Consider the following 18,170-nt stretch of genomic DNA (forward strand, 5'->3'; position numbering starts at 1 on the left):
GCACTGACTTGCAGGTAATGCTCGGTGGTGAGAAGATTATTATGTGTAATAATACGAAGTGAACAGACAGACTTAGCATCACAAATGTTTAAATAAGTCATGAAATGAGCCACCATTCCGAAGCATTTAATGCTTTTCACAGAACACAAATATCTAAGGCAGCATGAGATGAAAGGGACAGCAGTGCATTGCAATGCATTGAAAACAAAATGAAGGCCATTACAGCTCATTCCTTTATAAACTAATGTAATTACATGCAAGGAAACATTATCTTGTCATCCTATACAGTTCAGATCTCCAAGCTACAAAGAATTGAGGTCTAACATTATTTACATTCATACCAGAGGTATGAAAGAATAGAAAAGACAAATCACTAGCTTTTTAAACAATAATGTAAAAAGTTTAGAACAATGAAAGATGATGTTCTTTTGACATTGTGTAGAACAGAATAGCCAACCTCAACCATTCCTGTTTGTACTGGCTTAAATTTCAGCTGTGCTGTTAAGCACTGACATACCAGCTGGCAGAACAACATAGATAGCTGCCCATACCTGCTGTATTCTATAATATAGAAATGGCAAATGAGATGGGAAGGATATCGTTTATGCATTGTTTAGCAGTAACAAACAGAGACAAATAGCACACTTGCAACCACTGTTGCACTCCCAGCTTCTGCTCACTGGGGGAAATAATTTTTTGGGTTTAAAAAAGACAACCCATGAGCCCTCTAACAAGACATGTATGGTTAATTCTTATAGATTTTAGGCATCTTGTCCCCACACATGCAGCTCTGAGTATAGTGTCCACATACGAGATGTAAGATGTCTTAGCTAGTAACAGACTCAGCTGTGGCTTGTCTCTTGTATAACGTGGTCCTATATTTATAATGAAAATAAGGCTCTTCACCAGCACACCTTGGTTTAGTGGTAATCTTGTCCTTTATTCACTCAAAACAACAGGCATAACAGGCCAATGTTTTGGAACCTTGCAGGATCCCATTTTCAAGAAAGGGATCCTGCAAGGTACCGAAACGTCAGCCTGTGATTCCTGTTCCTGTATGTGAATAAGAGACACGATTACCACTATACCAAGGTGTATATTCCCATGATTGTATGGTGGCAGGTCCAACCAATTCACTGGGGCAAACCTACATGAACTGTGGGTAAGCCTGTAAGGAGTGTGATAGATACAATACAACTTGTCTATATCTAAAAGGAATTTGGCCCAAAAAAATATAGCAGCAGCTATTGCTGACCTCTCCTTCTGAAACTGCTGGTTTCCTAACTGTCATGCTGGCTGTCACGGATGTGGAAGAACTACTAAATTATAGGAGTTGTAAAGGCAGAAGGTTTTTTATCCTAATGCATTCTATGCATCAAGATAAAAAACCTTCTGTGTGTGGCAGCCTCCCCAGCACCTCCCCTAATTACCTACCTGAGCCCCTTCTCTCTCCAGCAATGTCCACGATCCCCTCAGCCATCCAGGATACTCCTCCTGATTGGCTGAGACAGAGCAGCTGCGCCATTAGCTCCTGCGGCTGTCAATCAAAGTCAGTCAGCCAATCAGGGGAGAGAGGGGACGGGACCAGATCGGGGCTCCGTGACTGAATGGATACACGGAGCTCTGACTCAGCTTGGGTGCCCCCCTGTAGCAAGCTGCTGGCTGAGGGGAACTCAAAGGAGGGGAACTCAAAGGAGGGATGGGCTAGGAGCAGCGAAGAGGGACCCGAGAAAAGGAGGATCCAGGCTGCTCTGTGCAAAGCCAACTGCACAGAGGAGGTAAGTGTAAAATGTTTGTTATTAAAAAAAAAAGTCTTTAAAAACACTTTAATGCTCTTTTCAAAACAGTAATGGTTTGTTTATAACTGGCAAACCATAAGTGACAAACTACTCATTGCTTCCAGTTTCTTAGACCAAAGAGATGATCTGGGCCATTCTGGTCCCCGATCAGTTCTATGGTCAGCTGGCAGAACTGCCACAATGTGTTTAAATTCTGACAGAGGGTGCAGAGTATCCTGTGCCAGCTGTCACCGGGGGGGGGGGGTTGGGGGCAAAGCAAAAATTCACTGTTAAGTTAGCAACCTCTACTCATGTAGTAAGTCAACCCAATGTCTCTGGAAGGTAATGATGCCAGACCCCCAATGAGGCAAAGCAAGAGTGCTAGCCACAATGTACAATAAGGCCTACAATTTACAACCCTGTCTAACAATCAACATGTTTTGCGGAAAAAAGGGAGATATCACAAATGAGAACCACAGTAAGCACCTTAAATTTAATAAATCACTGGACTCTATTCTGTTTAATATGTCAATAAACTAAAACAGACCTTTCAATAAAACAACACCTTTAAGTGTTATGTAGCTTTAATGGCCACATTTTTCAAACAAATGTTGATGAGAATTTGTTTGCAATGGCTGATATATTGCTGAAAAGACACCAAAGGCCGTATCTGATGGGTAGCTTATAAGCAGACGCTCAGACACTATTGTCGAGGAATTATTGATGAGGATGCATCATGAGACAGCAGTTGGAATGCTACTGTATACCCCCTCTCTGCATGCAATTTTATTTTCTTTTTTTACAGTATTCAAAATGGCCTTTTCAGTAACTTGACATATAAGAGGGGGGAGATTGAGACTTTAAATTAGGCTTGCATAATGGAACCAATCAAGTTCACATAAGTCAAAACATATGTATGTTTTATTGAGACAAATGATCGACATAGTGACAGTGTTGCATACATAAATCGTAGAAAAATGGTCAATCACAATATATTGATAAAACAATTAACAGCAAGGCATGAACAAAATAAATAGTATCAATAGTACATCCTAGTCCTCCACTGACCAGGGTGCACCAAACAGTAAAATATGAATGAACAAAAAAAGGGGAGATGAGGCCATCTAAAACCAATCGATGTATATGGGATGCATCAGGGTGGGCTCTACGCGTTTCGTAGACTCCTATCCACTTGTCAGGAGCCCTTGTACAGCTTTCTGGTCGGACTTTCCGATGTAAAATGTGCGATCGGAGCCTGTTGTCGGAAATTCCGACCGCGTGTAGGCTCCATCGGACAGTTTCCATCGGAATTTCCGTCGCACAAAATTTGAGATCTGGCTCTCAAATTTTCTGACAACAAAATTCGTTTGCGCAAATTCCGATCGTGTGTACAAAGTGCCATGCACGCTCAGAATAAATTACGAAACGTAAGCGCTCGGTTTGGCAAAACTAGCATTCGTAACGGACATAGCACATTTGTCACGTTGCAAATTTTGAAATCTTTTAATGCAGCGCATTCTCTTCTTCTTTAGAATGCTAGAAGAATGAAGTTGTTGTGCTGCTCATATTTACACAGAGATCTCACAAACTTCTTTCTTTATAATTTCTTATGATCTCATGAATAATATTAATTTTTTTCGTCAGATCTCCATAATACTTTTTTTTTGTTTGTTTTTTTTTATTTGTTTTTTTTATCAAGATCTGCATTTTTTTAGTTTTCTAGTGCTCTCCATAATATTATTTCTTGTTTTGTGTGTCAAGTTACCACAACACCATTATTATGTTGTATTTTTTTACCTCAAGGAGGTTGGTTGGTGTCCCTTGTTAATTTGACCTTGTATTTTAGAAATGTACCTACCTAATCACAAAAAAACTGTCCTTTTTGAAGTAAAACACATAGGCAAGTATTTGTGAAAAAGAAATATCCATTTATTCTGGGTCATAACAAAATAAAGAGGAAGGCAACGCTGGAGAAACTGGTGAAATTTGTGAAGCCTTTGTACCCCAGGGCACACATCTATTATTTTACAGTCAAAATTGGTGGCCTAAGGAGTCCATATAATAGTGAGCACATTCCGGTCCAGGACTACTAGAGATCAGGAACAGCAGCAGATGACATATCTGTCCCCAGGCTGTGGTCAACCACAGCCTGCATCTTTTGTCAAACCAGACTGAACCCAGGCCATCACTCTCTGGTCTTCCTTATGTGCTTCCTTCCAGGCTGTGGCTCTGGTGTGGGAGGAGTGGCAGGAGGTGGAGGAGGAGGACCTGGAGGAAGAGGACCATGGTTCAACTCACAAATGTTGCTTTGGCTTGTGATTTTGCCCCTCAACCCCTTATTTAGGGCTTGCAAGATCATTTCCTCACATAAGAGGCATTGGCCCTCCTCCGTTTCTGGCATTTTGCAGGCTGTCATGTAGGCATAGTCCTCTTCTACACTGGGGGGGGGGTTTCTGCGGGCCGCAGTAGCCTTCAGAAATAGGCCAATTGCTGCCGCCTTCAGGTTACTCCTCTTCCTGGCACTTTTTTGTGGAAGACCGAGGGGAGTGACCTGGGATTCGGGCAGGCTGCTGGGCCCGGCCACCTCCTGGCTGCCACTTACCCCTGCAACCTCCTGGCTGCCACTTTCCACGGCCTCCTCCTGGCTGAGGCTTTCCTGTGTATGAAAAAGGGACATCGTTTTAGTTTTTGGTTCATCAATCACACACAATTTTCAGCTCATGACTGTTGCAAATTGAATTTAATAAATAGAAAAGACTAACATTCTGACCCCAGCATTTTTCATTCATGTCACAATCATTTGTGGCCACTACTGTCTATTGATATGTAAAACAGAAATGGGAAATCAGAAATTAGTTATCAAAACTAACATATATTTAACATCATTAATTTGACAACCAGAAATATTTTGAAGAATGCTATACCTGACTCAAGCTGGGCTCCTCCACATGTGGCTGCCTGGAAGGCCCAGGTTTGTCGTCGTAAGCCTCATCTGGGGGGGAAGGAAGTCTTGAAGGAAGACTGGAGAGTGCTGGCCTGGGTTCAGTCTGGCCTGCTAGAAAATGCAGTCTGTCATAGTACCACAGCCTGGGTACATAAATGTCATCTGCTGCAGCTCCTGATCTCAGGGAATCCTGGACCTTCTTGCGTTCCCTAATATAAGTGCTCCTCATGCCACCAATTAGGGCCTTCAAATAGGGGATGTCTGCCGTGGGGATCACCGGCTTCACAAATTCCACCAATTGATCCAGCGCTGCCTTCCTCTTTGGTTTATTGTTATAAAAGGGGTTAATTACCTGCTATAGACAGGGCGGCTCCTTGTACATATCAATGAATATGGGGATAAAGTCCTCAATTTGAATAGATCCATTTTCTCTGCAAGACACAACACAAGACAAACCCTAATGTCAGGCGAAACTCTCCTAATCTTGACCCAATATAGGCCTTAATCTATAAGCACTATAGTCCACTGATGCACCAACTTAAAATTGTACTTTAGTTATAATGGTCGTCACTTCCGTTACTTCGTCCCCCGCTCACAGATCATACGTATGACGCACAAGTGTTCCGCTTTATATATACTGCGCAATGCATAAACCTCTGGTCACCCCTGATGTTCTTTCTAGTCTATTCTCCGCCCCTTGACTTTCGGCGCATTAGAAGAGCACATGGCGGAGAGACAAAAGCTGCATACAGAGGAGAGCAGCAAAGACAAAAGGCCAGGGCCCCAAACCTCACGATCCCGGAGGAGATTGAAGGCCTCAATTATGACCTTTATAGAGATGGTGAAGACGGTGGACATCTTCAAGAGGGCCGACTATGATGGGAAGTATGGACTTTACCCAAACCCAAATGTGAGAAAGGCAAAGATCATGCCTAAAGTTGTGAAGAGTTTTGGGGTACGGTGATCCAAGGATCAACTGAGGAAACGATGGTCAGACCTCAAATTGAGGGAGCAGGATCAGTACAGAAGAATCAAGAGAGTGCTGCAAAAAAGTAAGTATTTTGTCGTGTGTTCCTATTCTTCTTCTTAACGTTCGTGCTGCTCCATGTGCATTTCTTTACTGTTGTACATTTTAAAATGGCATGTTCATGGGCACAGTAATCAGTCGTAGGAAACATTGTTCATTCGCCCACTTATCAGATGTTTTAGGCAGATACAGGTTAACTACATTTGTTCATGCATATTTGTATTAAATTAAGTTTATTGTCTAGATGGGTTTGTAACTTGAATGAAATGCAAACTTGATTCAGTGTGAGGAGAGGACACTCAGCAGCTGTTTACACATCTGGACGCAGGAGCACTAGTGTGGGACACCAGAATCAAATTTTTTAGGGTGTCCCACACAGGTGCTCCAGTGGGTACTAGGGGTGTCTCCATGTGTAAAACTTGTACAAAAAAGGTAAGTATTCCAGCTTTAGAAATGAGGTGAGTGTCTGAGACCACAGCTTCAGGTAAGATATCTGTTCCTGCATATTTATAATACATGGTGTTTTTTTTTTTTTTTAGGTGATGTGGATCTTGTGGAAGAAGAATCTAATTTCACCAGTGAAAGTGCCCAGATCCTCATCGGGGAGAGAATGGGGTGCAATCGCAATTTAGAAAATCTAAAGCAAAACATCAATGATGTTCAACAAAAATGAAGAACATCAGTGATGTTTTAGGGAGAATCTAAAACACACAAAAATTCAACCCTTTTTTTTCGTGTATTTTGGGTTTGAAAAAAAGTTTTAAAGTACTTTAAAAGCCAAATTTTGAAGATGCACACAGTGTGTCAACATGTACTATCTGCCATCAGGGGATATCAATGTAAATGTTTTGTGGGTGCAACCCCTTCCTAGCTACTAAAGTAGCTGAGAGGTAGGGGTTGCACCCCCAAAACACGTCCATTGATCCCTCATGATGGGAGCTAGCACATGTTGACATTAGGTATGGGATCAGGAGGGAAATCCCCATTTTTAATCCCAATATGTGTGCATCTTCAAAATTTGGCTTTTACAGGGGTGACATCACCCCATCTGATGAAGGCAATATCAACACATACTAATGTCTGATACTGCCTTCACTTTGTCAAAGTTGAACTTTGTAAGTTCCTGAGTTCTGTATGTTATGTTTTGAAACATGCCTGTTTAACCAAAAAAGGCTATTTCTAATTAATGTGACAAAAAATAATGTTATACACCAAAGATGTTGGTTTGTTAAAAAACACTTTTCTAACGCACATGTGAATGTGCTTTGAGTAAAAAGTTTTCTACTCAACAATGTGTGGCTTCTTCTTTCAATGATCAAAAGCAGTTTTTGGAGTAAAAGTTGGTGTTTACAGTGACAATGGGGGTGATTTACTAAAGGCAAATCCACTTTGCACTACAAGTGCAGTTTCATGTGCACTTTTAAGTGCACTTGGAATGCAAAGTGGAATTTCCTTTAGTAAATAACACCCACAGTGCTTTTTAATTTGCCTCAATCATGCCAATTTCATGATGGTGCTGAAAATGATGAATATTTTTGTCAGTAATGCATTACATACATTAACAAAAACAAGGTGTGTGTAGCAGACCCACAACATAATAATAGTTCACTGAAGAAAAGATTGTTACCTCATGTATCAAATAAATTACATTTGCGCTATTGAAGAAAATGTCCCAAAAGAAAAGCCCATTGGAGAACCTAGGAGACAGCTAAAAGATACCCAGGTAGTAAATCAAAGGAAATCTTCTTTCAGTTTAAGTTCAACAATTTAGGATAAAATGTTTCTTAATCAGTTTCTGGCATATCAATGCCCCCCCACCAGCAAAGTACTCAACATACTTCTGTCTTACTATGCGGGCGCTTTGGGGGGCAAGCCAGGATGGCCAGCTTAAAGCACCATCAGGGTTACTTGTTGAAGTCCGGCCTCAGGCCTCATTGAATTTCTTCCTAAAAAGTTGTGTAGAATGCAGCATGCAAGGATTATATGGTTAAGTTTATACTCTGCCATGTTGATTGGCGTAAAGGAATAGGTGGAACCAGCTGGCCATTATCCCAAAAGCATTCACCACTTTTCTGGCTCTGGCCAGACGGTAGTTGTAAACCCTCTGGTCCGGGGTGAGGGTCCTCATGGCTTCAAAATGGTCGGCTGGTCAGAACAAACTAACAGAAAGCACTGAAAAACAGAAAGGCCAGAGCTGAAAATCAGATATGAGCGGACAAGAATGCACTGGAAAACAAATACGTAATAGAGATACAAACCCACAAGCACAAACTGAAGAGCAGTAACGATCGTAAGAGCAGGAGGCTGAAAAGCGCGAATCCTCTGTCACCAAACTTCTACTAACACAAGAATAGCGGAAGGAGCCCAAAGGGTGGCGCACTTGGTATTGAACTTCCTCTTTCAAGTGCCGTCGTACGTGTTGTATGTCTCCATGTTCTTGACATTCAGAAATTCCGATCAACTTTGTGTGACCGTGTGTATGCAAGACAAGTTTGAGCCAACATCTGTCAGAAAAAATCCATAACAGTGGACCCCTCAAATTAACTCAACACACAGCCATTAATGTCTAAACCGCTGGCAAAAAAGTGAGTACACCCCTAAGAGAAAATGTCCAAATTGGGCCCAATTAGCCATTTTCCCTCCCCTTAGTGTTACAAGGTCTCAGGTGTGAATGGGGAGCAGGTGTGTTAAATTTGGCGTTATTGCTCTCACTCATATTGGTCACTGGAAGTTAAACATGGCACCTCATTGCAAAGAACTCTCTGAGGATCTGTAAAAATGAATTGTAGCGCTACATAAAGATGACCCAGGCTATAAGAAGACTGCCAAGACCCTGAAACTGAGCTGCAGCATGGTGGGCAAGACCATACAGCGGTTTAACAAGTCAGGTTCCACTCAGAACAAGCCTCGCCATGGTCGACCAAAGAAGTTGAGTGCACGTGCTCAGCATCACATCCAGAGGTTGTCTGTGGGAAATAGACAAATAATGGTACCACATAAAATATGGACACTTTGGGCCCAATTTGGCCATTTTCACATAAGGGTGTACTCACTTTTGTTTTCAGCGGTTTAGACATTAATGGCTGTGTGTTGAGTTATTTTGAGGGGACAGCAAATTTACACTGTTATACAAGCTGTACACTCACTACTTTACATTGTAGCAAAGTGTAATTTCTTCATTGTTGTCACATGAAAAGATATAACAAAATATTTACAAAAATGTGAGGGGTGTACTCACTTTTGTGAGATACTGTGTATATATATATATATATATATATATATATATATATATATATATATATATATATATATATATATATACAGTATATATGTATAAGAGTTCTTCAAAAAGTTTCCACATTTTTTTAAACTAAGTTAGTTATATAAAGATATTTGAAGACTCCATGTATATAATAATATATACACACTATATACACAGTATGTGTGTGTGTGTGTAAGCTATCTGCGTTTGAGCACACACATCTCTACATTTTTAGCCAAGTGTCTTAGCTTTTCTGCTAGCTTAGTGAGCAAGCTGAAGCTCTCCTGGCTTCTATCATCTAACCATGTGAAGACAAAACTGTTTTTTGTTTTTTAGTTTTATTTCTTTGCGTGTGATTGGGTATTCTTTACAAGGTTACATTTGGTTACATTCACTAAGCTAAGCAAAAATTCCCTTGCAAAGTGAACAGCCTATATGCCTTTAGTTAATCAACCCCAGTCTTTCAAGATCTGCCTAAAGTCATCAGTCTGCTGCAGGCAGTAGTCCCCAGGACAGTATCTTAAACCAAGAAAAAGGTGATACCTGAACAAATATGGTGCCAATCTTCTGGAGAAAAGGAAAGTAAAAACATTTTGGAGGAGGAGTAATCTCTTTCAGAGAAATCAGTACCTGTAAGATTTACATATTGGGGGTTATTTACGAAAGGCAAATCTACTTTGCACTACAAGTGCACTGCAAGTGCACTTGGAAGTGCAGTCGCTGTAAATCTGAGGGGGACATGCAAGGAAAATAAAAAACAGCATTTTAGCTTGCACATGATTGGATGGTAAAATCAGCAGAGCTTCCCCTCATTTCAGATCTACCCCTCAGATTTACAGCGACTGCACTTCCAAGTGCACTTGCAGTGCACTTGTAGTACAAGGTGGAGTTGCCTTTCGTAAATAACCCCCATTGTGTGGAATGGATGAAAATTGAATGAAGACAATTTGATGCTAGGTCTGCTTTAAAAACAATGGCATAATGATATGTTTAAAAAGTGAGGGTTTTGCCAAGTCTAGCACAAATTCCTGAAATATATTTTAGCAAATTTGACTGGCTCAGTCTGCCAATATGAATAATAACTTTTTATGTATGGTTTAACATATGCATGCAAATTGTCATCTGTATCTATAAACAGTGTCATTTTATTTATTTTTCTTTCTTTATTCAGGGACCATTCACACTAGGTGTGGAGGGACTGCATTAAGCAGCTATTCCCAGGCAAGCCAACTGCATCCCCACCACAAGACAAAGTAAATTGCCTTGTCTCTGGTTTAGCAGGTTCACACCACTGTGTTGCGGTGGTGTGTGGGCGGTGTGTGTTGAAAGCAGTGCATGAAGCATCATCGTGTAGAACTGGCTGGATTACTCCGCACACCAGCTGCTGCTCTGCAATGCAGCGGCTAGTGTGAATGAGCCCTTAATGTTCAAAGTCAAATTAAAAGCTGGCAGGATCCTGATGACGAAAAGTCCCACTGGTCCAACAGGTGTACCGACTCACCCAAAGTTGGGTGGAGTTCCCCTTTAGAACAAAACAGATAGCCAAAAATAGGAGGATGGGAGAAAGGAGAACCCAGAAGTTGTCCTTGGCTCCAGAATAGGAAAGGGAACAGGCAGCGGTATATTCCAGGAATATACTGCTGCCCTTAGTATTTAGCCACCATGTTTAAATGAAAGCCAATATGAAGCAATGTATGGAAAAATCAGATGAAAGCCAACATTTTCTGGTTCATTGGGGTGATTCATTAAAAGTACAATGAAGTAAACTGACAGCCAATGTTCACCACCAAAATTTCAGTGCATCTCTACTGCAAACATCTCATCATGTGCATTCCATGATAGATTCCACTACAATTCTTTAATGCCTCTGAACACAACTGGATGCAAGTAAAAAAGAAGAAAATAATAGTTATCTTTCCTGCCACCCTCACCGTCAATGTTCAGTTTCTTGGGTGAAGCTCATTGAAGAGATACTTTTGACTGTGTAAAACTCTTTGTTTTTCTTGTGCACTGTGGTTCCTTACAAGCCAGATGATGGAACCACAGAGAACAGAAGGGGACCAGGCATCCAACACTCCCAGAAGTGTCAGATGCTGAAGACTGAAAGCATAACTCATCCAGAAAGCAAAGAAAGTTGGCATAGAAGGCAGGAAAGGTAAGTATAACTCTTTTTCTTTAGTTTATAAAAATAGCAACAAAATAATTTTAAAGAGACAATACTATGAGAGCAGCATTAGCCCATCCAGTTTAGTAATGCTTTTTGACATATTTACATCTGATCTGTCATACAAAGCTTAACTGATCTTTATTCAGTTGTTCTTTTCCTCAAAGCCTCATTGGCTTTACAACCTTAGCTTATTCTAGCATGCTGGGATGATTCAAGAAAATTGGAATCCTTGCCCATAGTGACCATTAAGAAGTCTTATTTATTTTTTTATTAACCTCCCTGGCAGTATGATTATTTCATATTTTTGATGCTGAAAGCGGTACAATTATTTTGCATGGAAATTTGGCGTTTTATATTGTAGGCCTGTAATTCTTAGGAATAACTCACTTAAATCTGTCCAAACAAGAGTCTAGTAGACATCCCGGGTATGATAAAGTTTGAAACACGAAATCATAAATTATAATATAATAAATAACTATAAATAATTATACCAAATAATAATATAATAATAATAAAAATTATTCAATAATGTAATCAAATCAAAACACTGAAATTTGCTCAGTTGCAGAATTGTCGCTGTCATTACTTTTCAGTGTTTGATGACGGATCTCCCCACAAATCGCTAGCGCTCAATTCTGCGAGTGATTCTAATTTATTATCGCTGTTTTCTAGCTCGTCTAAAACCACTTTTGATGTAAAGGGACAGTATTGGTTGCTATGGACAAGCTCAAGTTTCCAGGCAGAAAGAACAGTATTTATGATATAAAACTGCATGCAGGCCACTAGAGAAACCACTAGGGACAAAAGGGATGTGAAATAATTTCATACAGTAATGTAATCTGTAAGATTACAGTATACTGTATGTATTGTGTGTGTTTCACTTTTTGAATTTGGTGCTGTTCTCCGTCCCCGTGGGTCGCAACGCTCACAGGGAACGGAGATCGGCTTCGTGATGAATCGAGCAGAGGATGAGCCGCTCACACTGCGGGAAGACATCCCAGGATCCAAGGGACAAAGTAAGTAAGCTCTTCCTGGATCCTGTGATGCAATCCCGAGTCTGGCTCTGGGATACCGCTTTTGGTTCTGAAATTCCACCCTGAGCCAGACTCGGGAATACCGCCAGGGAGGTTAAACGAAAGGTGAAACCTTAATAGTTGCCAGTTTTTGCCACGTTGTACCACTGATACATTATGCAGATAATGAGACTTTAGAATAACTCCTTCAACTAAACCAATGGCCATCCTTACCACCCAGGAACCATACCTTTACATAGTCCTCATCAATCAATATATATATTTTACAAAACAAGACAAACTCATGCATCCTGTTTTTTTTTTTATTTATGCCATTCAGACACAAATTTTCTAGTTTTAGTATAATCCATAAGCCTTGAGAATGCGCAATTTCCTTTAATAGCTCCTGTACTTTGTCACAAAGAAAATATTCTGTTTATACTTAAAGTACTGCATTGAATAAGGAAAAAGGATGAAACTTTCAAGCTGAAAGGAAAGATGCTGGTATGTGTCAAAAACCAGACAGATCTACAGGTTTAAAATTCTAAACACATGCAAGTGAGGTAAATAGAGAAGAGGATGATTATTGTGTATAGCAGTGGTGCAGTGCAAGAAAGAGCTTCCAAGGGGAAAGAAGAAACACGTTTGTCATGTAATGAATAAATCATTACAAATGTTCAAATCTGAAACGAAGGCATAATAAGTCTTGACCGAGAATAAGCAGAGGCTTAACCACTTGACAACTGGGCACTTAAACCCCCTTCCTAACCAGACCATTTTTCAGCTTTTGGTGCTCTCACATTTTGAATGACAATTACTCAGTCATGCAACACTGTATCTATATGAAATTTTTGTCCTTTTTTTCACACAAATGGAGCTTTCTTTTGGTGGTATTTAATCACCGCTGGGTTCTTTATTTTTTGCGCCGTAAAAGAAAAAAAGACAGAAAAATCTGTAAAAAAATACATTTTTCTTCATTTCTGTTATAATATTTTGCAAATTAGTAATTTTTCTTCATATATTTTGGCCAAAATTTATACCGCTACATATCTTTGGTAAAATTAACCCAAATCGGTGGATATTATTTGGTCTTTGTGAAAGTTATAGAGTCCAAAAGCTATGGTGCGAATATCTGAAAATTGATCACACCTGAAGTACTGACGGCCTATCTAATTTCTTGAGACCCTAACATGCCAGAAAAGTACAAATACCCCCCAAATGACCCCTTTTTGGAAAGAAGACATTCCAAGGTATTTAGAAAGATGCATGGTGAGTTTTTTGAAGTTGTCATTTTTTCCCACAATTCTTTGCAAAATCAAGGTTTTTTTTTTACTTTTTTTTTTCCCCACAAAATTGTCATATTAGCAGGTTATTTCTCACACACTGCATATGCATACCACAGATTACACCCCAAAACACATTCTGCTATTACTCCCGAGTATGGAGATACCACATGTGTGAGACTTTTACACAGCGTGGCCACATACAGAAGCCCAACATGCAGGGGAGCACCTTCAGGCGTTCTGGAGCACCCAGGCCAATTCTGACATTTGTCTCCTACATGTAAAAATCATCATTTATTAGCTAGAAAATTACATAGAACCCCAAAACATTATATATGTTTTTTTAGCAAAGACCCTAGAGAATACAATGGCGGTCGTTGCAACTTTTTATCTCGCACGGTATTTGCGCAGCAATTTTTTTAACGCGTTTTTTTTGGAAAAAAAACTGTTTTGTGCTTTACAAAAACCAAAACAGTAAAGTTAGCCTAATGTTTTTGCATAATGTGAAAGATGAAGTTACGCCGAGTAAATAGATACCCAACATGTCACCTTTCAAAATTGCACGCGCTTGTGGAATGGCGCCAAACTTTGCTACTCAAAAATCCCCATAGGCGTTCGCTTCTGCATGCGAGCACACAGGGACAGGGGCGCTTTTTTTTTTTTATTGTTCATTTTACTTTATTTATTTTAGTTTGATGCTTTTTTCCAAAAAAAAAAGTTTTTGACCACTTTTATTCCTATTACAAGGAATATAAATCTCACCTCTAGGCTGGGAAGCCTGAAATAAAAAAAAAAAAAAAAAAACGATCCTGGCTTCGATCGTAGCGGTGAGTCGGTAGAAGCGCGGGAGGGGGGGACATCCCCTCTCGCCTCCCGTAAGAACGATCAAGCAGTGGAACAGCTGCTATGATCATTCTCATGGTGTAGGGAATCGCTGGCTGAAAAAGCTGATATCTGAATGATGCCTGTAGCTGCAACCATCATTCAGATATCCCCGCACAAAGTCAAGGATGTTGTATGATGGCCGGCGGACGGGAAGTGGTTAAAACGCTTTTTTTTTTTTTTTTAACACAAAGTTGTCCATTTATACAATATTTCTACCACATAGCATGTACATACCAAAAATGACACCCCAAAATAGATTCTTCTGCTCCTCCTGAGTACGGCGATACCACATGTGTGAGACTTCCACAGCCTGGCCACATACAGAGGGCGCGTACAGCTGAGCATGGCTCAGCATGGCAGGGTATGGCGGGGTATTGCGGAGTATGGCGGGGTATTGCGGAGTATGGCGGGGCATTGCGGAGTATGGCAGGGGCGGGGTATTGCGGAGTATGGCGGGGTATTGCGGGGTATGGCGGGGTATGGCGGAGTATGGCGGGGTATGGCGGAGTATGGCGGGGTATTGCGGAGTATGGCGGGGTATGGCAGAGTATGGCGGGGTATGGCAGAGTATGGCGGGGGCATGGCAGAGTATGGCGGGGGCATGGCAGAGTATGGCGGGGGCATTGCAGAGTATGGCGGGGGCATTTCAGAGTATTGTGGGGGCATTTCAGAGTATTGTGGGGGCATTGCAGAGTATTGTGGGGGCATTGCAGAGTATTGCACAGCATTGCAGAGTATTGTGGGGGCATTGCAGAGTATTGTGGGGGCATTGCAGAGTATTGCACAGCATTGCAGAGTATTGTGGGGGCATTGCAGAGTATTGTGGGGGCATTGCAGAGTATTGCACAGCATTGCAGAGTATTGTGGGGGTATTGCAGAGTATTGTGGGGGTATTGCACAGCATTGCAGAGTATTGTGGGGGCATTGCAGTGTATTGCACAGCATTGCAGAGTATTGTGGGGGTATTGCAGAGTATTGCACAGCATTGCATAGTGAGGGATGGCTGAGCATGGATGGATGGATGGATGGATGTCTCTGTGCAGCGCTGTGGGCACTACACATACAGCCCACAGCGCTGCAGACATCCATCCATCCCCCTCCCCGCTCACTGTGTACCGATCGGTACACAGGAGGGGAGGAGAGGAACCGGCGTCATCAGATGACGCTGGTCTGTTTACATGTGATCGCGCCGTCATTTGACGGCGCGATCACATGGTAAATGGCCGCGATCAGCGGCCATTTACCGGGATCCGTGATGCACCGGGTCCTCTGGACCCGGCGGTCACGGATGCTTTCGGGTGCGCGCCCCAGGGGGCGCGCGAGAGGGGAATTCTGGGAGGACGTCATAGTACGTCCACCCAGAGTTATCTAACCGCCCTGCAGCCGTCATTCGGCTATGGGCCGGTTGGTAAGTGGTTAAATGCATATGGTTATTTAATATATAATTTTATATATATTATATATATATATATATATATATATATATATATATATATATATATATATATATATATATATATATATATATAATAATAAAGTGACAGTGTAGCGCTACTGAGGAATGTGAAGTGTATCATAAATGTGAAAAACTTGCAGCAAATATAATGAAGCAAAATATTAAAACTAAACAAAAATCAACAAAACTGTATGTAACACAGTAAGTGTGTGTGACGTAAAGTCCACAAGGATGTAGAATAATGTGTTCTTCCCGTGGGGGTGTCTTCAATTACAAGGAAGTATTGAAATACTTGTCTGTAGTCATTTTCAGTGACACTTCAGAGGTAAATAAATACTCTTACCAGCTACGGTGGACCCCAAATGTCATACGGCAAAGGGGTCATATAGGCTTGGGATCCTATGGAGTATGGATCAGATGCTGCTCAGGTACTGGACACAGGAGAATGGAGCAGGTCCAATACAGTGTCCTCAGCTCTCGGTCCATGGATTCAACAGGTACTCTACAGCCACGCGATCGTCTCCCAAACTATTCCCGCATAGGCTCCAAAGGATAAACTTGAATGCACAGGATTTGGCTTGAACTCATGGTAGTGGGGAACCTGAACCTCATCCCTCGTCTTATGCAGTATAGATAATTCTTTGTAATAACACAAAAAAGCCTGAAGCCAAAGAATTTGTGCCAGTCCCTATACTTTCTTTCCCCTCGAGTTCTGCTTTTGGATATATTTCCAAGTTGATGAGGCAAGGAGCTCTCCAAGACAGGTGTCTTCCACACAACTCCTCCTCACTAACAGTGAGTTGGCTATTGCATAACATTCCACTTCTTTCCCTTAAAAAACTCTTTGGTTGCTTTCGCAGTATGCTTCGGGTCATTGCCCATCTGCACTGTGAACTGCTGTCCAACGAGTTCTGAAGCATTTTGCTGAATATGAGCAGATAATATTGCCTGAAACACTTCGGAATTCATCCTGCTGCTTTTTTCAGCAGTCACATCATCAATAAATACAAGAGAACCAGTTCCATTGGCAGCCATACATGCCCACGCCATGACACTACCACCACCATGCTTCACTGATGAGGTGGTATGCTTTGGATCATGAGCAGTTCCTTTCCTTCTCCATACTCTTCTCTTCCCATCACTCTGGTACAAGTTGATCTTGATCTCATCTGTCCATAGGATGTTGTTCCAGAATTGTGCAGGCTTTTTTAGATGTTGTTGGGCAAACTCTAATCTGGCCTTTCTGTTTTTGAGGCTCACCAATGGTTTACATCTTGTGGTGAACCCTCTGTATTCACTCTGGTGAAGTCTTCTCTTGATTGTTGACTTTGACACACATACACCTACCTCCTGGAGAGTGTTCTTGATCTGGACAACTGTTGTGAAGGGTAACTTCTTCACCAGGGAAAGAATTCTTCGGTCATCCACCACAGTTGTTTTCCATGGTCTTCCGGGTCTTTTGCTGTTGCTGAGCTCACTGGTGCGTTCTTTCTTTTTAAGGATGTTCCAAACAGTTGATTTGGCCACACCTAATGTTTTTGCTACCTCTCTGATGGGTTTGTTTTGCTTTTTCAGCCTAATGATGGCTTGCTTCACTGATAGTGACAGCTCTTTGGATCTCATATTGAGAGTTGACTGCAACAGATTCCAAATGCAAATAGCGCACTTGAAATGAACTCTGGACCTTTTATCTGCTCCTTGTAAATGGAATAATGAGGGAATAACACACACCGGGCCATGGAACAGCTGAGCAGCCAATTGTCCCATTACTTTTGGTACCTTAAAAAGTGGGAGGCACATATACAAACTGTTGTAATTCCTACACTGTTCACCTGATTTGGATGTAAATACCCTCAAATTAAACCTGAAAGTCTGCAGTTAAAGCACATCTTGTCTGTTTCATTTCAAATCCATTGTGGTGGTGTATAGAGCCAAAAAGATTAGAATTATGTTGATGTCCCAATATTTATGGACCTGACTGTAGGTCAAAACAGAGGAACCAGTAATTTGCTTCTCAAACAGCAAATCCTTCAAAATCTAGTTTCCCAAACAAAATACACATGTCCCAATCGATGCATGCAGGGTAACTATCCCAACAACTGTAAATTCTGCATCGTATAAACTCTTTTCTATCAAAAGACTATAATGTGGAATTCTCTGTTTTAACAAATAATACTTAAAAGAAGTGTAAAATAAGACAGTTTGTATAATTATAAAAAAAAACAAAAAACAGCCATTTGAGGATATGTTTACAACCGCAGACTTGCATGTGGAAGTAAAAGTAAACCAGAGCAAATATTCTGTTATTTTATTCTGTTACCAAACTAGTTAAAGGGGTTGTGAACCCTTGAGGTT

At 41.1% G+C, this 18,170-nt stretch overlaps 1 protein-coding gene across 2 annotated transcripts in view; it reads right to left on the bottom strand.

Moving 5' to 3' along the window:
* CDH2 (cadherin 2) overlaps positions 1-18,170 on the bottom strand; it is a 425,329-nt gene that overhangs the window by 39,160 nt on the left and 367,999 nt on the right. The gene's annotated exons all lie outside the window — the stretch shown is intronic.

Source organism: Aquarana catesbeiana, linkage group LG05 (genome assembly GCF_042186555.1).
Source record: "Aquarana catesbeiana isolate 2022-GZ linkage group LG05, ASM4218655v1, whole genome shotgun sequence".
NCBI lineage: Eukaryota > Metazoa > Chordata > Amphibia > Anura > Ranidae > Aquarana > Aquarana catesbeiana.